Source organism: Carassius gibelio, chromosome B7 (assembly GCF_023724105.1).
Source record: "Carassius gibelio isolate Cgi1373 ecotype wild population from Czech Republic chromosome B7, carGib1.2-hapl.c, whole genome shotgun sequence".
NCBI classification, from domain to species: Eukaryota; Metazoa; Chordata; class Actinopteri; order Cypriniformes; family Cyprinidae; genus Carassius; species Carassius gibelio.
This window is the reverse complement of record NC_068402.1, coordinates 20,213,228-20,219,227: the sequence shown is the minus strand read 5'-3', so window position 1 is coordinate 20,219,227 and position 6,000 is coordinate 20,213,228.

The window sequence follows — 6,000 nt, the reverse complement described above, 5'->3', positions numbered from 1 at the left end:
GGACCTAAATTAATGTACAGTATTTTAAAAATCATGTATTTTTTGAACAATAAAGCATGTCAAAATAATCTGTTACACCAAATACACAAAATAATGATCTTGAAAAAAAGCATTATATGACCCCTTTAAGAAATTTTTGACTCTGACCCTCCATAGACAGCAGTGCAGCTGAAATGTTCCCAGGTCCAGAAACGTAGTAAGGACATCTGTAAAATAGTCCATGTGACATAAGTCACTCTGTGCCCCCCCCCCCCCCCCCCCCCAAAAAAAAAAATAAAATAAAAATGTTTTATTCAACAACTCTTCTTCCGGTGTTACCATCTTCCACCACTATGGAGAGTACCTTGACACATTCACGCGCTTTCTAGCTTCTAACTTCATTCATAAATGTCTGCATAAACTGAGAACATATGTAAGCTAATATCAAAGTATATGATATTGCACAAAATATGACATAAGCGGAAGCAGAATCTCTAGCTCTTTCTTTCCATATTTCCAAACTGAGTTGAGTGATTCACAGTAATTCCCCAACAGGAGAAAAATCTGCAAGCCTGCTGACGTGATAAAGCTCACAAAGCATGTTCACCCTGCTGAAGGGTTATGTGAACTAGATCTCCTCCTCCACTTCATCCATCCTTTATTGATTTGCAAAGCTGGATGAGAGATGTGGAGGGTGGAACATCAGAGAAAAATGTAAACACGTCACTCTCGTCTGCCCTTGATCTTCCATTTCCCTTGCCTGACACGTGGATGGGCCTGATGGTTCAACAATGTAATGTGAGACAAAACTATCATCCAATCGAAGCTGTCAAGGCCCAAGGCATTTTTCTTCCCCCTGCCAATATTGTTCATAATGTACCTTTTGACATTTGGAGAACAGAAAGTCAGGTAAAGGTATACGAAGTAAAAGGGAATGCAGAATAGGGATTACATAAATGGAAAACATCTTATAAAAAGGCTAACACTGTAGGCCTTTTTTCTCTGGATGGGCATGCTCTCATTAGACTGTCAAGGTTTTTTTTTTTTTTTTGGTAATGTTTACTGCTACTGGCCTACATAATGAATAAAACAATAAAACATCTGGAAGGATGCCAGGATTAAGGAAAATGTGAGCAGAGCATTAGAGAGTTAATGCCTCAGAGCTTTGGATGAATGAGGTGACAAGGAGAACTTGTAAGCTATGGACATGTGATTTAAGACATATTGAACATGTTACATTTTTGTATATTTTTCTTCCATATTCATGCTGTCGAAGATATACAGCTGAGGGGGTGTAAAGTGATGAGAGACGCACCTGTTTACCTCGGCACGGATGGCAGGGTCAGGCTGGCAGCCAACGGGCTGTCACCTCCTAAGGCTATCAACCAGTCATTACAAAAAAAAGTGGCATTTTAACACGCCACAGATGGAATCTCATTGAAATGTATAGGTCCATTTTGAAACATTTGATTCTGACATGTGAAATAGGTTTTTCCATAATCAGAGATGCTTGAGTTAGTCTTAGCACAGCTCACAATACTTTTCATAACATACTAATTAATACATAATATAACATTTTTATTGAAACTGTGGTCATATTTTGTATTTCAAATTACTTAGTGTGACAAATTAAGAGTAAAATTATTGCACATAGTACTGGCATATTACTTTTATTTCTAGTGTAAAGCTTCTCACCTCTTTAGTGTGAATGTACATCATTGCAATTCAAGGCAAGACATTTTGTTTTCTCAACATTAACGATGTGCAACAGAGCATATCAAACTTTCAGCTTCACCCGTCACAGCCTATGTCAAATAGATGCTTCAGATGCTGTGGTATGGATGAAGGATGTTTCAACGGCCCATATCGAAACGGTATTATCAAGCGTCGGTCACATGTCACTACATTTAGAAGCACAGAAGAGGTTGTGATTTCCACTGGACATGTTCAGGAAAATATCCGAAGCATCCAGAGCCTAGAAAAATCAACATTTAGACAGTACATTCGGAATGGAAATAATCTCGACAATTGTGCAGTGGAAATATGAGAGATATGATATAAAGTACATAAACAACATATACTTTGAACACCATTGTGATAATATTGACTGGGGGCACAGAACAAAACAAATGTACTGTAGAAGTACATGTCAATATGAGCAATAAAAGGCCAAGTGAATATTTGCTATGTTGAAAAATAAGTAAATATGCACTGATAGTTTATCTGTCATCACTGTCTGAAATTACAACACAAGACTAAAGTAGTGCTCTCCTTTGGCACAACCTCAACACGCTTTGAAGTATCAAAGGCGTGCTGAATGACTCGCCTGCTGAACAGTGAGGCAACATGTGTCATTTAGGCTTTTTTTCTTTTTCAAGAACTGTGCTTATCTATCCAATCATTTGGATATGGAGTGTGAGAGAACAATAAACAAAACAAACAAATGGAAAGAACTATCTGTGAATTAAGTCAAAAGTCATGAGAGCATTTGAAACGAGCCAAAATGATGATGGTAATAATCAAAAATGGTCATAATTGAAATATCATTGGCTAGAACATTAGGATTATCGAGGCACTTTTTATTTAGAAATGAACAGTGATTTACATGCATTATAGTATGGAATAAAAAAACTATTATGTTCTAATTTAAAATACATAAATTACATATATGTAAGTACTTTAAAGGTAGACCATGTAGATAAGTTTATCAAACCTCAAACCACGGTTGTGTATAATGAACAGATCTCTGTAGAATTGCTGCCTGCACTTAGATTGACTCCGTCAAGCAAACTGTTTTGTATAGAGAGATAATGTCCGGAAGCCATAAATAAAACCTAACCAAATTCAAACTCAGGGCACAGCACAGAGAGTTGGAAGGGTGTTGCCCTACGGTAGACGTGGAAAGTCCCCAATTATGTGATAATTCTAGTGAGTGGTTTGGGACATATTTATATTCCTTGCTCAGAGAACTTTTGCATTTACGACATTTCACCACAAACACATTCCATCAACCCGAGGCAAACGTCAGCCTCCATCATTCAGTCATTCATTCACTCAATCACATGAAATAAGCCATGATTAATGTGGGACTTGTAAGGAAGTCTTAAGGCTCTGAACTTCTGCTTTAAATGAGATGAGTTAATTACCCTCTCAGGTTGTTTGTGTATATGTGATGAGGGGTTCAACATTAATGATAATAAATCTATACTCAGTGAAAACACTAATTTTCTATGCAGATTTACTCTATATGGTTTTAACAGTTAGAGGGTTAAAGTAAGCCATCAAACCACCTCAGGCTATCCAGATGACTGTCAGTTCTTTATAAGCTTCCTTTTTCCATTCCAGTGTAATTCTCAATAGAACGAAACCACACATGCCGCACAGGTGAGGTATCACAGAAAACTAACTTCAGTGTACTGTATTGTTGGCTTTAGCGCAGCTCTTCCTACACATCCACCCACCAAGAGCACAAGGCCTCCTGCTTTAGGAGCTATAATTTTAATCACTGGCCCCATGTATGAAATCAGCAGGTGTTGGAGAGGAGAACAAGACAAGCTCGTCTCTGGAGGTGCAGGAGACTCTCAGGCACAGCAGGGTCGGCACAGCTCCGTGTGTTAATCCCTCCTGAGCTACAATTTATGGCCATTATGGCAGTCTATTTTCAGCCCCTGTGATGGATTCTGCTCAATTATTGGCCATTATGGGGACGAGATGGCTTCACAAGTGTGTTGCAGATTGCTGGGCACCACTGCGACATTCAAGTGAAATCCACTTGGCACACAGAGCAAGTCCTTACAGACTATGAGAGCGAGTGCAAAGCATCCAGACTTATTATTATATGTCGTATAATTGGAGGTGTGTTGATGGGCAGGAAGTACCATGTGACCAAAAAGACAAATAGTAAAACCATCACTTGCAATGTTGTTGATCCATAAGTCAAAATTATGTCACTGTAGTTTATGGGCAACATAAATACAGAGATGTTCCCTCAGCGGAAGTCGGGTCCGGAATGTATCCTCTGCAGTCTGAGCTCAGCCAGGCTAACTGACAACAAACATTTCCAACAAGCCATACACAGAGCCAGCCAAGACCTGTAGTACTGTGGGAGGACCCTTCAGACAAGTTAATCAAACCGCCTGATCGATTACTCTCAGCCGCCAGGAGATTTATGGGAAATCTTTTGTGAGGTCCAAAGCATGAGGTAATGTAGCACTTAGCAAATGAAATAAAAAGACGCAAAAGCACACAGTGATTTGTATTTCATTTTCAATGGACATGTTCAAACTATTTCGCCTTCTGTCTTTTTACAGACAAAGACTGTTTTCTTTCTCTTTTTTCACAGGTTTACCTAGTCAGCAATGACACAAAAATAGCACAATAGCAAAAACTTTTTGATTAGTGCCAAACTGAACTGCATGGGTGATGATGTATTTTTATTTGATAAGAGTGGCATTATATCAAGGTTCTAAAGGTGCATCTCAATAAATTAGAATGTCGTGGAAAAGTTCATTTTGGTTATTTTAATTGTGATGATTCTGGCACACACTTAACAAAAACTCACCAATTCACTATCTCAGCAAATTAGAATATGGTGACATGCCAATCAGCTAATCAACTCAAAACACCTGCAAAGGTTTCCTTAGCCTTCAAAATGTTATCTCAGTCATGGGGGAGACTGCTTATCTGACAGTTGTCCAGAAGACAATCATTGACTCCCTTCACAAGGAGGGTAAGTCACAAACATTCATTGCCAAAGAGACTGGCAGTTCATAGAGTGCTGTATCCAAGCATGTTAACAGTAAGTTGACTGGAAGGAAAAAGTGTGGAAGAAAAAGATGCACAACCAACCGAGAGAACCGCAGCCTTGTGATGATTGTAAAGCAAAATCGATTCAAGAATTTGAGTGAACTTCACAAGGAATGGACTGAGGCTGGAGTCAAGGCAACAAGAGCCACAATACACAGAAATGTCAAAGAATTTGGCTACAGCTGTCATATTCCCCTTGTCCCATTCCTCTGCTGGTGTTGGTCCATTGTGTTTTTTAAAAACTAAAGTCACTGCACCCATTTACCAATACATTTTTAAGCACTTCATGCTTCCTTCTGCTGACCAACTTTTTGAAGATGCTGATTTCATTTTCCAGCAGGATTTGGCACCCGCCCATGCTGCCAAAAGCACCAAAAGTTGTTTTTAATGATCATGATGTTAGTGTGCTTGACTGGCCATCAAGCTCACCAGACCTGAACCCCAGAGAGAATCTATGGGATATTGTCAAGAGGAAAATGAGAAACAAGATCCATTGATCTGAAGGCCACTGTCAAAGAAACCATACCACCTTAGCAGTGCCACAAACTGATTGGGGACATGTACAGTAAATAAACATACTTTCCAGAAGGCCAACAATTCACTCAAAAAAAAAAATATTTTATTGGACTTCTGAAGTATTCTAATTTGTTGAGATTTTGAGAATTTGTGGGTTTTGTTAAATGTGAGCCAAAATCATCACAGTTAAAAGAACCAAAGACTTAAACTACATCAGTCTGTGTGCATTGAATTTCTTTAATACACGAGTTTCACAATTTGAGTTGAACTACTGAAATAAATGAACTTTTTCATGACATTCTAATTTATTGAGATTCACCTGTATTAGAAGGAACCACAAAAAATTATTTGGACAATGGCTGGTCATCTCCACCATTGGAATAATTCATATAATTTCCACCACTGAAATAATTAACATATGTTCCATTATTCACTACATAACTCTTTCTCTCGCCATATGAGTATACTGACTTCTATGTAAGCTGGAGCTTAATCTTAATCACATCTTTATTAGAAATCCTGTAAGTTTAAACTGTCAGCTATAGGCCAAGTAAAAATCTATTCATTTATTCATTCTAGTCACTAAGTCAAGGGCTTTGAACAGGGCTTTTGTGCTGTGTGTCCATTCTGAAAGGAAAGGCTAATAGCTTAACATCACCTGACTTGATTGGAAGCTGCACATTCTGTTGTTCAAAGAGA